This window comes from Heterocephalus glaber, unplaced genomic scaffold (assembly GCF_053883595.1).
Source record: "Heterocephalus glaber isolate CG9 unplaced genomic scaffold, H.glaber_assembly_v1.0 deba00001687, whole genome shotgun sequence".
Classification (NCBI taxonomy): domain Eukaryota; kingdom Metazoa; phylum Chordata; class Mammalia; order Rodentia; family Bathyergidae; genus Heterocephalus; species Heterocephalus glaber.
In genome coordinates this window covers 16,798,723-16,819,641 of record NW_028258412.1, presented here as the reverse complement: position 1 = coordinate 16,819,641, position 20,919 = coordinate 16,798,723, and the positions used below count along the sequence as shown (strand labels likewise).

The following is a 20,919-nucleotide window of genomic DNA, read 5'->3' as shown; positions in this document are numbered from 1 at the left end:
GCTAAAACTTGAAAGGATTGGAAAGCATTTGCAAAGAAAATTTCTTCTCCTTTTATCAGATAGACAAAAAAACTCACTGGTGGAAATTTTGATAGGGAATTATATACTGTACACATAAAATGTTCAATGCATTTTTAATGATTTTACCATACCAACAGACATACCAAAATACATACCCACATTCTTCAATCAGGTAGCACTTGGAAGTATTTACATTCATGCCTTTTATCTGTAAGACTTTTTTTTTTTTTTGGTACCGGGGATCGAACTCAGGACCTTGCACTTGCAAGGCAGGCGGTGGCACCACTGAGCTAAATCCCTGGCCCTGTAAGACTTTTTGAAATTATAAAACTGGACAAATATTTTTTCTTGGAACGTTCTTATTTTACTATTTATGCAGCTAATAGGATTTGTCAAAGTTCCCCAATTCGACATTTATGAAGTACATTTTCTGTTATTTATAGCTAGAGAAATTCAAATAAAATATAGCAAACACACAAACATTTCTGCTAACAACAAACAGTGCCTGACAAGACAAAACAAATGTTTACTATAACGCTCATATGGTGTCATGAATCTCTCCCCTCACACATCCATCCTCTGGGTAGAGCTGCTCCTGGGGAGGGATGACAGCTAACATCACAATAGAAGAACACCTCATATTCTTCTTTCCTAATGTGTTTGATCTGAAAACACCGTCAACTTGAAGACTTAACTGTTGTCTCATAGAAATCACTGAAGAGGAAAAGGTAATGATTAAACTATGACATTCTTGTCACTTAGGATTTTCACAAGAGCTCCTTTAGACTAACTGGGATGTGTTTATCACATTACTATTGCACATATATAAAAGAGAATATAAGCAGAATGAATCAGTTGAAAATTCCTAAAACGAGATCAATATTCTAAATCCAACTCTACTGAATTACTCTTCAACTTAGTCACTGATGTGTTTTTAATATCAATAATCCTTTATGTGATAAAGAGTGCTGGTAACAGGATTTGTGGGGGGGAAAGTCCTTCCCTTCCAAGTCCTACTCTTTCTAGTTTGGGACATGAATTCACCACATTTGTGCAAAGCTTTTAGCTAGGCATGGTGCACACCTGTAATATCACCACTCAAAATACTGAGGGGCAAGAGTTCCAGCCCAGCCTGGACTGCATAGCAAGACCCTGTCTCCCCTTCCCCCCCAAAAAACTTTTATAATTAAAAATCTTTAAATATACATAAAAGTAGATTAACAAGCCCCAATAAATACCTCACCAAAATTATCATCTTTTTCAACAACTGTGTTTCTTTGTTTTCTTTTTCTTTTCTTTACATATAGTCATGAACAGCTTAACAATGGATATTTTCTGAGAAATGTAACATTAAGGGGATTTTGTCACTGTCCAGACACCATAGAATGTGCTGCACAAACACAGGCATCACAAGTCAATCACTTGATGTAGCTTTTGGAGCAGGAAAGAGACATGGTAAACACAAGATGAATGAGGCTACTCTACCAGGCACAATATTTCACAATAAATTTTAAAAAAAATAAACAGAATGAGTACACTCTAAAATAATAATAAAAATAGTAAAGGCTAAGCATTCATAAGTCAAAAATCCAAAACCAGAAACTTTTGATGTACAAAAAATTTCTAATTTTTTTTTCACATTTTGGAGTGTTTGAAATTCCAGATTGGGGACAGAAAATCGGTAATTTATGCAAATATTCCAAAATCTGAAAAACTGAAATCTGAAAAACTTCTGGTCTTTAGCATTTCAGAAAAGGGATACTCAAACTGTAAATATACAAAGCAGTATCAGAGTGATTTATTATCATGATCAAGTAGTATGTACCACACGTAACTGTATATACTATCTACATTATTATCTTATACATGATTGTATACACTATCTAATTTCTGCGCAACTGGCAAAAGTGTTTGTTTGCACTAGAATCACTATACAAGTAAGGCATTACATTACATTACGATGGCTATGTCATCACTAAGCAACAGAAAGTTTTCAGCTTAATTATAATCTTAAGGGACCACTATCATATGTGTTGACCAAAATGTCATTACATGGCCCATGACTATGCTTAAACAAATTCCAAACCTAATCAATCTGCTACCCAGCAAATCAGAATTTAAACAAGGTCTACCAATTGTGTTTTAGCCCTTCTTTTAATCTGAAACCGTCTTTTTGTTTATTTAAACATGTTACTGACTTGGTGAAGAAATCAGGTTAGTTGTCTTACAGTTTACCTCATCTTTACATCTAACGGTCCCCTCATAATATTTATCATTTTGCAAGTTTTAATTAGTGCTAACCTTGACCTTATCAGAAGACATCCAAAAAAAAAAGCTCTTACTTAGAACAACCAGAACTCTTTATTTTATCTTCAAATGTTCTTTAATACTTTAATTGAAACACAGGTATTACAGTTTCCCAGCAAGCCCAATGGAACACTAAACAAGTATGAGCATGCAGGAGCAATGCCAATTTTATCCCAATTGCTGCCTTACCAACACAATTTTAAGATATCACTATGATTTTATCCTGATTTCAACAATTTGAAAATATGTCTTAGAATGGATTTTTCTCAAAAAAAAAAAAAAAAAAAAAAAGAGTGAACACCAAAAACTCACAACTAACATACAAGACCGAAAGACAGAAAGGTACAGAGGTCTGCTCTCACCACTACTTTTCCACATCATATTTGAAATTTCATTCAGTACAAGAAGACCAGGCATACAAACTGGAATGGAAGAAATAAAATCCCTGAATTTCACATAACACAACTGTTACACTAGGAAATTCTAAAAATTCTTACAGAACTAAAAGTGTCTAGCTAAATCACAAAATACAAGGTCAAAATATACAAAAGTCATTTTTCTATATACCAGAAGTACTATATACTTTTTTCCATACGATGGAATGTATTCTATACCACATAGTTAGAAATTCAAATTTTGTTGTTGTTTATTTATTTATTTTTGGGGGTACTGGGGATCAAACTCTGGTCCTTGCACTTTTGAGGCAGGCAGCAGAACCAATGAGCTAAATCCCCAGCAGAAATTCAAATTTTTTGAAAGAGTCATCTACTGTACAAGAGAAAACCAGCAAATCCTTGAGTATAAATCTTATAAAATATGTTAAGATCTATATTGTAGAAACTATAATACTGATGAAAGACATAAAAACACATGAGTAAATCAATCATGGACTGCAAAAATAAATATCGTTATGATGGCAATTGCTCCCAAACCAATCTATAGAGTCAATTTGAGTCCAACTAAAAATCTCTGCAGGAAACAGAACACCTGAGTCTATATATTTAGATGAAAAGGAAAGAGAACTAGAAAATCCACCATCATGTAGTAAAAGAAAAAAATACAGTTGGAAGACTTAAACAAGCTGATTTCCAGATTTACTATAAAGCTGATCTAGACAAGACAGTATGGTACAGTATGGTACAGAACAGGGACATGCAGATCAATAAAACATAAGTGAGTCCAGAAACACATTGACAAAATATATGAGTTTTTTCAGCTTGTTTTCAACAAAGGTGCCAAAGCAAATCAATGAAGAAAGAAGTCTTTTCAACAAATGGTGTTGGAATTCCCCGCCTCCCCAGGGGATGGTACCATAACCTCAAGCCATACAGTAAAAAATTAAAACAGACAGTGTTGGACTTCAATGCAAAAACTAAAACTTCTAGAAAGAAACAAAGGAAAACATTTTTGTCAGTTTAGATTAGGCAAAGATACCAAAAGCATGATCTAGAAAAGAAAAACTGATAAACAAGGCTTTATGAAAACGAATTTTTTTAACTCCTTGGAAAAGTTATGCTAAATTACAGAAAAGGCCCATAGATGGAGGGTAAAAATTTACAAATCACGCATCTAACAAAGTTCTGTGTTCAGAACATGCTACTTTTTTAAAAAAAATCTCAAAACTGAACACTAAGAAAAAAATGATTTTTAAATGGGCAAAAGATTTGACCAGATGCTTCCCCAAGGAAGATATATGAGTGGCAGATAATTACATGAAAAAATCTTCAGCCATTAAAGAAATGAAAATTCAAATCATAATGAGATATCATCAACCATTAGAATGGCTTAAAAGAAAAAAAAAAATGGCATTACTAAGTGCTGGTGAGTATACAGAGATAGAGTCACTGAAGCCCCTTCAGAACAGTTGACTTTGGCAATAGTAGCTAAAGTTAAACATTCACTTGTGATACAGCCCAGCAATATTCCTCTGTGACACTGTGATGTATATTTTTGAGTTTTGTCTCATTTCCTGAAATACAGTTCCTAAATCCTTTGGAATCTCCAATGTGGTAAGAGTGTCCTTTTTTGGCCGGGGATTTAGCTCAGTGGTTCCGCCGCCTGCCTTGCAAGTGCAAGGACCCAAGTTCGATCCCCAGTATCACAAAAAAAAGAGTGTCCTTTTAATGTTTGAGGAGATGGGGGGCCGCCCTTCCCCTCTGCGTGAGGACTGGTTGCCAGGAGGGACCAACAATGTGCTTAGAGGGCTGGAACTTTCAGTCTCGCTCCCTCCATACTCACCACGAGGGAGAAGAGAAGGGCTGAAAAAAATCCAAGGCCAACATATGTTTCAAGGAATCTCTAAAATTTCAAATTAAGTTAAATCTACCATGGTATGTTTGGAATCTAATAACAGATATCTGCCATCATTAACTGGACAACAGTTCTTGACTGTTACACCTCAAGCACCAAGCTAGAAACTAAAAACGCTCTCAAAAAGCTAATAAAGACATGTGAAAACCATTCTAAAGAACAAAACTACTTTGAATACTTTACAAAAACAGATACTAAGCAAAATATACCTCATTTTTAAAACAGTAATTTAAAAAACTTACAGTCAAGATTGTCTATTCAGAAACCAATCTTTGATATTTTAATCTATGTGCCAAGATATGATCCAAACACTATACACATACGGTAAAGTGAGAAGATTACTCACAAACACTGTAGACAAAGTGAAGGATCTCTGTAAGTTACTTTAGTCACCCACCATCAGAGCTTGGCATTGTTACTAAGAAGTGCCTACTTTCCTATGATTATCCCTAACAGAAGTTAAAAATACTGATTATCTTTTTCCATTACCTCCTATAGTGTGAAGAAGGATACAAATCCTGAACTCCACACCTTTTACTAAGGATTCAGAAACACAGAAAAGATTCTTCTGACAGTCCTAGAAACACAAGGTACAAAACTCAAGTTCTTCCTGCTGAAGTAGCACAGATATTACAGCATCTGTTACTTGGTAGTGAACCACAATTTTCTCATCAAAACAATTCTGCAGTGCAGGTCCTAAAAGTGGAAAATAGCTCTGTGAAAACCCAACATTCTTTTAATCAACTCTTTTTCTTATTTTGCAAGTCTTTGACCCATACAAAAAGTTTAACCAAATTTCCATTTTATAAATGAAAAACCTAATGCTTAAAACTTAAACATATCCAAAGTCATGTAACTAACAATTCCAAGAATTTAAAAGTCAAACAGCTATAGTCACCCTAAAAGGATCAAAGGTATTTTATATCTGCTTTTATAATATATTAAAATATTTCAAATTTTCTAACACTACCATTGATCCTTTTTTTTTTTTTTTTTTAAACTACCACACTTCTCCATAGGTAAGTGCTGAATAAACCCAGCCATTTACCCAGTTTATCCTTAGCACTGGCTAGAAAGGCAATCTGAAACACTGATGTTAAATTTCCCTTTGGTTCAAAAATTTGTATCTTAAGTCAATATTTTGTAAATAGTTAAAAGTAACATTCTTAAAGGCTAAACACAAGTGAAAATGCTCTGGCAATCTATTTGTAGAAGTCTAATACAATCAGTCAAAACCACTCCATTTTAGCTTTCTTAAATAATTATCTGAGATATCCCCAGACCCAGTAAAATTTAAGGCAATGCTTCATTTACTTGATGTTAGGAGTACTGGAGGAGATAGGAGTTGAGAGGAGCAAAACCTTGGTCTACTTTCTACTTACATAAATGAGATAAGATGCACTTAACATTTAACTGTCTCTCTTTTCAGGGTAAAGACAAAACCAACTGTCAAAAAAGCTTGTAAGAAGGTCTGCAGACTGTGCTCTATCTCCAAGAACCCAAAGAACTTGTGACCAAAAAAAGCTGATGTAGCAAGTAAAACAAAACAAAATACCTAGAAGCTCCCCCCAGGCTATATTTCTTTTTAAGATTGAAAAACAAAATTTTTTCAACCTTCAGGAGGGAGAGATACTGATTAAACCCAAGGGTGCTCCACCTGTGAACCACAGCCCCAGCCCTTTTTATTTTTTATTTTTTCTGGTGCTGAAGATAGAACCTAGGGCCTCACACAGTCTAGGAAAACACTCTACCACTGAGCTACATCCCTAGATTTAATTTTTATTTTGAGACAAGAGTATTGATAAATTGCCCAGCTGGCTTTCAACTGGCAAGTCCTCCTGCCTTAGCTTCCCAAGTAGATGCGATTATAGGTCCTGGCCACGTACCAGGCAACATCCTATCTTTGAAATTTTCAACATAAATTTGTATAAATTTGGAAAAATATAGTGATAAGACAATTACTGTATAAACTACTTATAAATAATGGAACTATATTTCTAAAAATCTCAAAAGAAAAAGAACCATGAAACCTAATATACATGTATAATAAATGAGTAGCAGGAGTAATTTAAAACAATGAATTCCTAAACTAAAACATTCTCCTATTGTTATTTTATCTATTACAGCCATATTAAGAATGAAAAAGCTGCTGGGAGCGGTGGCGCATGACTGTAATCCCAGAACTTGAGAGGCTGAGGCAAGAGGATCACTGTGAGATTAAGGCCAGCCTGAACTACATAGTGAGACCTTGGCTCAAAAAAAAGGAAACTATGTACTACCACAGCTGCCTATATACACGGAAAACTATTTTGGCACTAAAGTTATCTCATTTAAATTGTAAACGCTATAATCAGAATTTGAACTGAAATTACTGAACCTTTTTAAATATAATCCTCATAATCAAATATTTAAACTGTAAAATTACTACATAAATGTTTTTAGGAGACAATGTTTTTTCATAACAACTTTAAAAAGCAGTAATTACTACTTAGTGCTCAAATAATTTTTCAGAATCCTCACACAAATTACTATATAACTTATTTCAACTTTGCAAAACATCACTCCTTGAAGAATTATTAAACTTCTTTAAAAGAAAAAATCATATAAAAGGTTCAAGTGAGTGTGGAGGTCTATATGGCAAAAATCAAAGTAGCATGTATTTCAATGATTTAGTGTTTCCCAGTAGAGATCTTGGAAAGATAGCCCTTCCAATTCCACAAGCAAAACTGACATACTTTACTTGAATGAGTAAAAAAGGAGGGAGAAAGGAATGACTTAGGGAGAAGCATACAGATTGCGAAACCATGAAGAAACTCAAGCTCATGCTTTTAGAATTCAGGTCACCCTGCCTTTCACATTTTAAAAGTAGAATTACTTTCAAAGAATACATATTTCCTCTGAGCTATGATACATATTTCCTTTTAATGTATCTTATTGCAGCAACAGCTGAAATGAACGTCTAGACATCAAAAACACTTCTTATTCCCACCTACTGCTTTTTTACCTCAGGCACCAAAACTAATGAAACCTATTATCCAGAACATTGAGTTCAGCAACCACTTTGACCATTGCAAATATTCGAGGGAGAGGGGTACTTTTAAGATGGCACTCCTTATTCATCCACTGAAATTACTGAAAGTAGAATTTTGCTCCCAAATCTAGAAACACAAATAGATTAAAGTAAAGCATATGAAACATGGATATTGTTTCCCAGTTAAATTTCAGTGACAAGCAGCTAAAGATAACACAGCCCTGAGACAGACTGCCTTTGTTTTCAACCCCTTTCTGCAATATATAAAGCTAAAGTTTAAAAAATTAACTTTTAAATTATTATATCTATGTGCTAAGAACTACAATAAGCAAAAATTATAATAAAACATTTACTAATTTAAGTTTATTGACTGCATCAAATAAAGTGATAATTTAATTTCTTAAAAATTGACCCTCCAAAAAAATTCAGTATCTAATTTCTGAGTATTTTTCTTAAAAATTAACTTGCAAAAAACTGAGTAACAAAGCATAAGTGTGCATTATGAAATACAGCACTACACCCATAAAAATCCCAATTATATACAACAGCAATGATTGATCACAGTTATGCTACCACTGATTGCCCTGTAAAATCTATATCTAAAGTCATTATGGCCAAATGAACTTATTATTTATATCAAATTCATCCCACTTAGAGTTCCGATTTCTTGAACTGCTCAGGGATGTAGAATATTTGTTATTATTTAACAAATCTATGTTAAAAATGGATTTTAACTTTCCCAGTGTCAACTCATCAATCAAGTAAAAATTGGGAAAAATAATTAGGGATAGAAGACATGTATCAAAATGCTCCATTTATTTGAACCTATTTCAATTTTAAATGATTACAAATACTGATAATACTCAGCAGACAGAAGCACAGTTGTGTTTCAAAAATTTAGCGGTATAATATCTTCTTAAGGAACCTCTAACAGCATGGTTCCTCTGCCAGTTACAGGATAACCAGAATTTTAATGATGGTTTCTACACAGCACTGTACCAGTTGAGACATGACCCACGTTAGCATTTCAATGGATCATAAGACTCCATGTAAAGCCAGTAAACTTTAAACTGAAAGAAATCATAAAACTAAATTTTTAGATAAATTGTACAAGACCTTCAAGAGACAAATGCTACAGAAAACAGGCTTCAACGTTACTTTAATAGCTGCACTTTGAAAAAAGAAATCTTGTACAATGGCTGTTGGCTATTGTTGACTTCTACAAAATGATTTTGCCCCAAAATATTCTTTCAAAGATTTTAAAACCATTATTACTATTTTATCTTTTAAAACTACTAATATGTTAATATCTCTAAAATATATAAACAAATAATCTAGAAAGACATTCACCAAAATTGACAGTTCTTTTTGGTTGCTGGAATAATAATGCTTATTTTCTTCTTTATCTCTTTGTGTATATTTTCCAGACTTCCTTCAATGAATGTGCAGTATTTTTTATAAGCACACATAGTTTAAATAATTTTTAAATAGGGCTATTATTATTTATTAAACAGCTATACATTTTTCAAAAAAGCCACATGGTCAGAAATTACAAAGAAGCTAAATATTGTTAGGACAGGAATCATCACAAGATATAATTAGACAAGGAAAACCATACATGTGATTCAGAGCATTTACATTCAAATCCATCAATGTTACAAATAAACATTTTATAAACTTCCTTTAGAACAATTTTAGATTACTCAACTTTTGATTTCAACATTACCACAACTGAACAGTAAAAATTAAAACTCTTCCACTCTGACATGATCTGATTTGAAATGAGTGTATGTGTGTGTCAGACACACACACACACACACAGACACACACACACACTCAGCTTGCTACTAATTCTGACAGGGCAAGTCCCCAAATTGCCTTTTACACTAAAGCTCAAACAGTTGTCTGTCACTGCTATTACAGTGAGTAATCCTTGCAGCTGTAACTGTTTGAAATGCAGCTGTCTCTTTGGCATTCTCTCCCCACCCCCCACTCACCCAGCATTTCTGTTCTTGCTACAATAATCTTAAAGAGCATTTTACAGGAGGCTTAGCCCTGGCTGAGGGCACTCTACAGCGTGACGGAGAGAACATGGAAACACGATTCATTAGACACGCCTGGAGTGATAACAATGGTGCTGCTTCTTGCTGCCTTTCATTTCTTACATCAGGCTGAGACTAATGCATTCTCGTTACACAACAAGCACATTTATAGACAGGAAAAAACTGTAATCACCTTTGATTAAGAGACAGCATATTTTTCCTATATGAGCCGCCAGCCATACTGACATAGTAATTATTTTTTAACTGACAGGTTAAAGTAGCAAATGTAACAAAAATAACATGGGGGGGGGAGAAAAGAGGGGAGATAGCAGGGGAAGGAGAGGGAGAGGGAAGAGAGAGAGGGAGAGGGAAGAGGGAGAGGGAGAGAGAACTAGAGAATGTGAATGAATAAACTACAGTACTATGAAGCCCAGGTACACAAAGGTTTTTAACTGTTATCCCTACCATCTCCTTGAGGCATTATGGGTACTCCAACTTGTATTTCAGCTAGATAGTCCATGGCAAATTGATGAGACTCTTATTAACCAAACACATTCGACATATTCAACTCTTTGGAGGTAAAAATTATAAGTTACTTTTGTCACTTTAACTGTGATTAATATTGACCTACCTTCTCTCCACCTCTTTCACCACAGAACTACAAAATTCTTCAGCAGTATCAGTCCTCTTTTTCTATTACTTTTACTACAAAATGATTCGTTCTGTTTGTTATCTAGTTTTACTACAAAATAATTTGTTTTATATAAAATGTACAAGACACAAAACATGGTTTCTGTTTTAAGAGTTTAAAATACGTACTTTTGATAAAAACAGTAATATAAAATAACCATATCAGTTTAACACTACACCCAAAACCCATCAATCATTGCACCTGGTGAAGGTCTCAAGTATAAATACAAAAGCCCTAACTTAAGCTAGAAAAAGGCATAAACCTCATTGTAATGACAACATGCAAAGTCATCTTGTTATGAGATTTTAAAAAACTGAAGTGCTGCTCCACATCCTCTCGCAACTGTAGCCTTTTGTGAGTTATTTATGTGTGTTGTTAGGTTGTAGTCTATGGAGTTTGGTAGTTGACAAGAAACAAGTTATCTGTCAGGACTGAAAGATTACAGTCGAACCAAAATATGAGAAGGTATATTTTGAAGGTTAGCAAATTCTGTACAATTAAACAATTTTTAAATGGTGTCTTTTTTCAATTTTTAAATGACACTACTGGTCTCTTACACTAAGTTGTACTACAAAACAATTTGCACATGCATAAATTTGTTAAAATAGTAAAAAAATAAACAGAAGCAAATAGAAAATGTCTGGTTCATGAAACTTTAACACCGTAAATAACTTTTTTAAATAGGGCTGGAAATGTACCATATATATCAAGCAAGATACAGCTCAATATTAGAGCCCTTGTCTAGCATGAGTGAGGATTTGGTTCAATCTGCGGCACTGAGCAAAAACACAAACAAATAAAAAAGTTATGTTGAAAAATCAAATTTTTATGAAATAGCAAAATGCTTGAGCAATTTTAAGCCACTAGATTTTAGACCCATTATATTACAGCAGGCTAGAAACCAAAACATCTGCAGTTTATCTCTGATATGTCTATAAATGGACCACTAAACTCTAAATGTGCAACTAAAGAGTACTGTATGTGCTGAAGAGAAGTCTAATGTGCACCCCACTATAGAAAAAAGACAACTTTTTCTTTTATCATATGGAATCAAACAACAAATCTTATTAGAGAAGATAATACCTACACAATTTTTACCTGTAAGTACACATCTCTTATTCTGGCCTTTGTACTGAATTAAATCATCACACACACACACACACACACACACACACACACTCTCACACCCATATTAATCACAGGCTTCTGTCTGGGGGGAAAATTAATCTCATCACTATCAAATAGGACACCACACCAAAAAAACTATTTTTAAAAAAATTTAGTTTAGGCTGGTATAGTGGTGCATGATTATAATCCTAGTGTTCTGGGAGACAGAGGCAGGAGGGATCACAGTTGAAGCATAGGTGAGGCGACTTAGTGAAATGCTGTCTCAAAATTTTTAAAGAGGGAGGCTGGGGAAGTAGCTCAGCATGATGGCCCTGGGTTCATTCCCCAGTACCACCAACAAAACAAAACAGTTTTCCACATGAATTTCCAGTATATTAGAATCTTAACAGAATAAAATTATTATTCTTCACTTTTTAAAAGCCACAGTATATAACTCTCCCTTTGAATTAGTCTGTTTTCCAGTACTGCAACATAATATCTGAGGGTGAGTACGTTATAAAGGAAAAGAGATTTATTTAAACTCACAGTTTTAGAAGCAGAAAACCCAAACTGCATGGTGCTACCTCTGGTGAGGCCCCTTGACTTTATCGCACCACAGTGGATGGCATCATGGTATGAGTGCATGGGAGAGGAAAGATGACTCTGTGAGAAAGGAAGCCATAATAGAGTAGACAGGGCAATCTCGCTCTTTCCTAATAACTCTTAACAGGAACTAACCAGGGTCCCACAGAACTACCTAATCTCTTCTCTAAGGGCAAGGCTTCAAATCACCTAAGGAATTTCCAGAACGCTCCACCTCTTAACATCTGCACACTTAGGACCAAGCTTCCAACACACGGAAACTAGAGGACACACTACAACCACAGCACTCAAGCATTCAAAATAGAATGAAATAAAAGATTCTCAAGATCTTAAGCTGAAAAATATCCAGGAAAAAGTTCTTTTTATCCAAAACTTAGGATAAAAGTTTCCAACTCATGTGCAAAAAAATTTAGAAATGACCTAAATACTCCAACATTGTCAACATTCTTACCTCATATGGGGTGTTTTGAAACTACAGTATTCCTTTGCATTAACACAATTCAATATGCAAATGTCAAGTACTTTAGAAAATGAAAATTAGTTATTTACACAGTGGTCTGAAAAAGTTCAATCTTATGTTCTTTCTAAAATTAGCTACAAAGGCATTTTGATTGGAAGGTTAGGCGACCCAGTAGTTTTAGATGGGACACAATCTGGGTAGAGCAAAACTGAGTAGCTTCAATAACATGTGGGACAGTGGTTTTTTCCCCTATAATCCTTTGGAGTGCCAGTATCTAGTGGAAGAGCCCTGGCAAGTCTTTTTGGCCCTTTTCACCTCCACATTTCAACTGGTATGGCTGCAGTTCTCCTCATTATAAATTATAAAGTCTGACAGAGAGTTCATTTGAAAAAGTAAACACAGTGTGTGCCTATAACTCCAACACTCTGAGAGGGTAAGGCAGGAGAATTACAAGTTTTAGCCCAGCCTGGGCATCTAGTGACTTAATGAAACCCTGTGTCAAAAATTTAAAAAGAAAAGCAGAGGCCAGGGATGTAGCTGTGTGCAAAGAAGTGAGGGGAGGGGAGGGAAGGGAAAGGGGGGAGAGGAGGGAGAAGGAAGGGGAGGAGAGATAGGTAAATATTAAAGTTTTGTAAAGAGGACAGATTTGCAAACCACTAGAAAAGGAGTAAACAGTGCCAGAAAACCAAAAAGCCTGGGCCACCAGCATTGCTAAATACTGCCCTGACTCTGTTTCTTTCATAATTCTCCCTACTCTGAGATCTTGTCCAGCTCTCAAATTGCATGATTATAACAAGATGCACTAAAATGCAGGAAAGCTTTCCAAGATAAGAGTCTGAGAATTTGAAATGTTTACAGAGTTAAGCCCTAGCCCATCTACTACTCATCATAAAACCCAGAACACAAACCAATAAGAAAGCTAAGTATTTCAGGTTAAATCAGCTTTTTCTTTTTTTGATGAACTAGCCTTAGAATTGATCTACCATTTAAAATAGATTTTTAATGGAAGAAAAATAGGGTACGGTCCAAATAATCAACTTATAAATTACCTTTTGTAACATACAATATTCTTTGGCCTTATTAATCCTTCTTTCTATGGTTTAAAAACTAGCTATTATAAAGTGTAACAGTCAAAAAGCATCTCAGAAGGGAAAGGAGAGTGTGTTGATGATGGAGCATTTGAGCAGCTTTTGCTGTATTAATATTTCTTGGAGGAATCATCAGATACTTGGTATTTAATAATTCATTTTTTGTATATAATTTTCTGTTGTGACTCACAATTTTGAAACTCTGTGCTTCAAAAAACAAAAAAATACATATGAAATAATAGAAGTTTAAAAGTTACTATCCACTCAGAATAACTTAAGTAATTCAAATAATAATGAAAAAGACCTAAAGAAGAAATGCAGTAGACAGGGCTTGGTCAGAGATACACTAATATTCTGTGAAGGACAGATATTGTTCAGTTTCTTTTATAATTCAGATTCACCAAGAAGGAAAGCTTTTAAATTGTGTGCTATCCCTGCTGTCACTCCAGGCTCCACAAGTCTTTTCTCTGTAAGAGTTAAAGCAATCTCTGCAAAACGTAAGTCTTACCATGGCACTTCCCGTGCTCCTCACCATGCTTCCACAGCCCCAGGGCTCACTTCCATCTGCCTTTTCATCTCCCACTTTTCACCAGTTTCAACAGCATGAGCCTTCCGTTTCTCCCACACACTGAGCTCAGGGACTCTGCTCCCTTTTTCCATGCTGGCTGACTAGTCCTCAGCTCAGCTTCCTCCAAGAGACCTCCTCTCAACCCCCTAGCCTAAATAGCTCTTTCCTAGAAATTCACTTTCTCATCAATTGCTTTATTGAGTACAACTATAAGAAATTATTCATTTATTCGTCTATTACCTGTCTTCTCATCCACACAAAGAATTTCAGCACTGTATCTACAGCGGCAAGGTTAATCCTTGTGTGCACAGAACCTTCCACAAAGAAAAACACTGGGACTTTAAGAAAAAAACATTCAAACTGGAGCAAAATGCAACCTAACACCAAAATACAACTGTATGTGTCTGTGTATGCCTTGCTCATGCTAACTACATGCTCGACCACCAAAAGCTACACCACCACCCCATTACTCAACTTGTGAGACACAAAATTATATATAACATGGCAGCATAGTATGTTTCTAAGGACTTTATACTATGCAAAAGAACAAGATGAAGAAAGTTGTATATTCTCAATAGTTGTGATTTCATACTATTATCAGGAAAATCAACTTGGGTCATCATTAAAGCAGGCACAGTGGTGCACACCCATAACCCCAAGCTATTCAAGAGACTGAGGCAGGAGGATAATAAGTTCAAGGCCAGTCTGGGTAACTTAGTAAGACCCTACTATAAAATAAAAGTTAAAAATCTGATGAGATGCATCTCTGGCAGAGCTACTTGCCCAACGTGCATGAGGCTCTGGGTTCAATCCCCATTACAAGAAAGAGAAGGGAAGAGAAAGAAAAGATTTCTGTAGAAATAAGTATATCAAAGAAGTGATGAGAATAAGACTCTATTTAAACCCTAAATAATTTGCAATGTTAAAATGACTAAAAATATTATTAAGGAAAATAAATCAAGAAAATAGGTCAGGGCCGGGGATTTAGCTCAGTGGTTCCGCCACCTGCCTCACAAGCCAAGGACCCGTGTTCGATCCCCGGTACAAAAAGAAAAAAAAAGAAAAAGAAAATAGGTCAAATAATAATACAATGACAGTAAACTAATTTAAAACAACTAACAATGACTTCCATGAAGATGGTGGAGTGAACAGCAGTGCAACAGTGAACAGCAGTGGAACAGCCTCTCTGAGATTTGGTCTCCAGACACAAATATAGCAACCTGAGGAAGAGAAGGAGAGAAGTGGGATTCTGGCACCCAGCGAGGATGTGAAGCGAGAATCGAAGCCCATAAGGAGAGCAAAGAGTGAGCCTTCAACACAGAAAAAGGTGGCAAGTAGGGCTTTCTCCCTGATCCTTGGCTGGGGGTGGGGGTGGGGGTGGGGGTGGGGGAGTCCCTTAAACCTGCAGACAGAGGGTGACTACTGGCAACTCCAGAAGCCTCCGTGGAGATGCACCAGTGGAGCAGAGCAATAGCCGTGAGAGACCTCAGTGGCTATTGAGTTATTTGGGTTCAGATGTCCCCCAGAAGAGGGTAATTGGCAGGTAGCCATCTTGGAAAGAGGCCAACTGAGCTCAGAACTCAGAGCAGCTGTTGGCTGGCTCCATCTAGCAGCTCCCAGGGTCAAGGTGATGTGGAACCAAGTTCAAGTCAGCAAGAGGTCAAGGAGCTGAGTTCAATCCGCAGGGAGCTGAGGTTAGGCCAGCAGGAGGCACATGCAGTATTGCAGGCTAAACAGATCAAGTTCTAGCCTCACAGCCAGAAACCTACCTGAACTTCAGTGGGTAATCCACTATGATGCCACCGAGCCGTGCCCCCCCCCCCCTCGGGTAAATCTACTACTGGTTTGCTGGATTAATCAACACAGATCTGGGCTCTGCCTGCCCACTCTGAGTAACAACAGAGACACAACCCTGAAGTAAACATTTTTTTTCTCATTTTTGTTTTTTTTTCCTTTTGATTGTTGTTTTTACATTAGTGTGAACATTGTTTCTAGTTTTTTTATTGTTCTGTTCTTGTTTTTATTTCTTCCTTCTCTCTTTCTCTCCTATCTTGTTCACAGTTTCCCAAAGTTCACCTAATTTACCTTTGTCTTCTAGCCTTGCCTCTAATCTCTTCCTCTTCTTCTATTTATTTTTCCCCTTAACTCCTTTTAAATTTTCTCCCCAAGGGTAAAATCACCATATTGAGGGCATATTTACTGTATACAATTTTTTGGTTTGTTTCACATTTTGTTATATAACCACAAATATAGTTCATACAGTTAAAGGGGACAAATTAATAGTTACCACAGTGTGTCATTTTCTAGGGTGTGTTTGATGCTGTTGTTACTGCTGACTGTAGAACTTTAGCCAATATGACATAATTGTTCTAATCAGTTGTTCTTCCTTGTCACCAAGTCTAAGATTGTCTAAGGGTCATAAACAATACTACAGGCTAGTGCCAAAGAACCAGGGGCTAGGCCAAATAGGTGGTAACTTCTCATCCCCAATAAAATAAACACCATCATGAAGTGAGTCTCCTACACATTTAATACAATAAGATTAATTTTAAATTATAAAACTTATATTCCAATAAACCTTTAGAAGTAGAATTGTTAACTCATCTTCTTTCCTATACACAGTTGATTCTAATTATCAACTCTATGAACTAAGTTCTTTATCATTATAAATTAACAATGCCCTATCATTTTCTCCATATTTGCAATAATTATAGTGACATCACATTAGGTATTAAATCTATATTATACACTAATATAAGTACATGTAAATAAGAATATATATGTCACTTGTTCCATTTTGTCAGGTAAAATGAACCTAAAGTCACTACGTACTTACCAAAAGCCAATCTATAAAACCCCAAGAACCTTTTATTTTCTCTTAGGAAAAAGAAACAATGCAAAAAAATGTATAGGAAAATATAGAATCATTTCTATGGAAGTTTTTATCAATTTTATAAATTTTTTCTTCCTGGAAAAATCAGCTTCAAAATAATTATTCTCAAATACTGTATTTCAGATTTATTCATATAAACCAAATTTTTGCAATTCTAAACAATTTTAAAACTAAATTCATTGTTTTTAATCAAGTATAATTAAAGTGTATGTGAATCATATGCCTCAATTTGATACACAATATTTAAAGGATTTATCTATTGGAGGATAACTCAAATATACTCCAGGATAGATTACTAAAATCCCCATTTTTCAGCAGAGCTACTTTAAAATGAAGGTAAAAAGAGAGCTTAACCGCGGGCTGACTGAGCCCTGCTCTGTCCGGCTCGCTCCACCCATTTGCCACCAGGAGACTGTGAGGACCCCCACCACCACCAGCATGCCCACCAGCCCCCATCTTAGCCGCAGGAGCCCAGCAGTCCCAGGCTGACTGGGCATGCAACAAGAGACACCACCACCACCCCCCGCCTCTGGCCTCTCAGCTGTGCAGCTACCTGGTTCCACACTACAGAGGCACAAGGGGACATAAAGGCCACTGTCCTGAGCTGCAGAAGGGAACAACAGAAAGAGGGCCTCTCTCAGCCTCCCTGATGAAAACTGAAGCCCACTGGAAAAGTGAAGAGAATCTCTGCAATAAAGACACACCAGACCACCATGCTTGGTAAGTTGGAGGGATCATCACCTCCCATCTGAACCTGGACTATCTTCAGGGGAAAGGCAGCTGGAACCTGCAGTAGAACCTGGCAGAGTTCAACCCTGCAGGAGGACAGGGAGCTCAACTTGGGACTTGCAGCCAGAAATCTGCCTGAATCTCAAGGGTCTGCGAATGGCTTGCTGAGACTCATTGACTTATAACTGCACACTGCGGCCCACATTGTCTTTTGTGACAGCAGAGACATACTCTGAAGGAGGCCCTTCATTTTTATCTTTTATTTGGTATTTTCAAAATTACCACTATTTTTTGTTCTTAATTCTTTTTCTACTCTTCTAAAATTTTTCTTTTTCTCTTTTTTCTTTTTCTCTTTTCCTTCTCTCTCCCTCACTTCCTTGCTGTCTGACATTGTTATTCACCTCCCTTTGTGTTCCTGTTCTGGCTCTAATTCGTATTTCTTCTTTATCTTTCCTTTCTTCTCTTTCTTCTCTTTCCTTCTCTTGCCTGTGCCCTCTGGCCTCAATGCTAACCTTCCCCTATCCCTCTACCAACCTATTCCTCCCTCCCCAACTCCTTCTAACTCCCCATCCCGAAGGGTAAAGTTGCTATATTGAAGAGTTTATTCACTATAAACATATGTTGGGTTGGTCCTTGATCTTGATTTAATTCACACAGTTAAAGGTGATAGGTTAAATAACTACCACAAATTGTCATTTTCTAAGAGGTACTTGATGCTATGGTGTTGCTGATTGTATCACTTGGCCTAAGGTGTTGTGATTGATCAAATCAATTGTCCTTCCTGGTATAATGAAAATGAGACAGCCTCAGAGCCATTAGAGACTCAAAACCTAAAGACCAGCTATACCTGGAAGACACCTCTAAGAAGCAATCATTCCATAAGTGTTCTGAATACATCAACAAAGATACTTACAAGAAACAACTTCAAAGTATCAACCCAGGAACTAAACCAAGGACAGTAACAAAAACAAAAATCAGAAGACATTTAAGAAAGCCACAAACTCAGACTTCCACCCCACAAAAGACAAATTCTGGAGGAAATGAGGTAGAAAAGTCTGATAATCAACCACCTGGACACCCTGAACTGATAGCACAGGAAGTAACAAAACAGATGAATGAGGCTTTAGAAAAATTCAAAGCAGAAATAATCTACCACATAACTACAGAGATGGTTAGCAGAGTGAAAGACATGATTAGAGGCTCTAAGACAGAAACAGATAAAAAAAACAAATGCGCTCAGAAACATGCTGGAAGCCATGAATAGACAGCATAAGAAATGGAAACCATGATCGCCCAACATAAGAAAGAAATGGAATCCATAAAACATATTCAAAGAGATATTCAGGAGATTAAAAACTCCAGTGAGGGCCAGGGATTTAGCTCAGTGGTTTCACCATTTGCATCGAAAGGGCAAGGACCTGAGTTCCATCCCCAGTTTAAAAAAAAAAAAAAACAAAAAAAAAAACTCCACCGAAAGCATGCATAGCAGATTAAGAGACTCTGAAGATAGACTATCAGATATAGAAGACAGGATTGCGGTGAAGGACCATGAAAACAGATTTCTTAAAAACAGTAAGAGACCACGAGAAGTCAATCCAGCAGCTGCTAGATGATACAAAGAAGAATAACATAAGACTGATAGGAGTCCAGGAAAAAAACAGGAGAAAGTACAATTGACATTAAAAAAAAAAAAAACTATTCACAGAAATAATAGTAGAAAACTTCCCAGACAGAGGTGGAGAATTGGACATACAGATAAGTGAGGCATACAGAACTCCAACTACCATGATCAAAAACAAATCTACACCTAGACATATAATAGTCAAGATCTCAGAAACCCAACAGAAGAAAAAAATCCTACAGGCAGTTAGCAAAAAGAAACAAATCACCTACAAAGGAAAGCCCATCAGAATCACGGCCGATTTCTCAACATAAACCCTCAAATCAAGGAGAGCCTGGAGTGAAGTATTTCAAGCCCTAAAAGAAAATAATTTCCAACCTAGACTGTTATATCCTGCAAAATTATCTTTCAAAATCAATGGGGAAATGGGATGCTTCCATGACAAAGAACACCGGAGAAATTTCATGAACACCAAACCAGCACTCCAAACAATTTTAAGCAATATCCTAGGAAAAAGACAATGAAGGTCACAACTCCATGAGGCCCAACAGAGGGAAGCCACCAGGCAAGGTAAGAAACTGAAGGGAAAGGGGGGGAAAAATAAGAAATAAAAGAGCCAACAATAGTAAAAGATCATGACAAGGATGAGTCAGTATCTATCAATTATAACTATCAATGTTAATCATTTCACCAATCAAAAGAAATAGACTGACAGAATGGATTAAGAAACAAAATCCAGCAATATGCTGCATACAAGAAACACATCTAACTCAAAAAGAAATACATAGACTGAAAGTAAAAGGATGGAAAACAGTTCTCCATGCCACAGGAATCCAGAAAAAAGCAGGGGTAGCAATCTTATTTGTAGACAAAGTAGATTTCAAACCAAAACTAATCAAGAGAGACAAAGATGGTCACTAAATCCTTCTGAAGGGAACAGGCCAAGAGGAAGACATGACAATCATAAATATATATGCATCAAATACAAATGCCCCGAATTATACAAAACAAATATTAATCGACATGAAAAGCCAAATAAGCACTAATACAATTGTAGTGGGGGACCTCAATACCCCACTATCACAAATAGACAGATCATCTAGACAAAAAATTAACAACAAAATTCTAGAACCGAACCAAGCTACTGAACAAATGGACTTAATAGATGTTTACAGTGTTCCACCCCACAAAATCAGAATACACATTCTTTTCAGCTGCACATGAGTCATTCTCCAAAATAGACCACATGTTAGCTCACAGGACATGTCTAAGTAAATGTAAAAGAACTGAAGTTACCCCTTGTATATTATCAGACCATAGTGCAATAATATTGGAGATCAATGACATAAGAATCTACAAAACTCCCACAAACACATGGAAATTAAGTAATACCCTCCTGAACAACCAATGGGTCACACAGTAAATTAAAGAAATTAGACAGTTTCTAC

At 36.1% G+C, this 20,919-nt stretch overlaps 1 protein-coding gene and 1 pseudogene across 4 annotated transcripts in view; both read right to left on the bottom strand.

Moving 5' to 3' along the window:
* Med13l (mediator complex subunit 13L) overlaps positions 1-20,919 on the bottom strand; it is a 290,519-nt gene that overhangs the window by 138,305 nt on the left and 131,295 nt on the right. The gene's annotated exons all lie outside the window — the stretch shown is intronic.
* The window catches only part of LOC147822014 (ras-related protein R-Ras2 pseudogene), a 43,429-nt pseudogene continuing 23,049 nt past the window's right edge, over positions 540-20,919 (bottom strand). The window contains exon 1 of the transcript XR_015446320.1: positions 540-20,919. This exon is cut by the window's right edge and continues 23,049 nt beyond it. The product of XR_015446320.1 is annotated as a ras-related protein R-Ras2 pseudogene (transcript).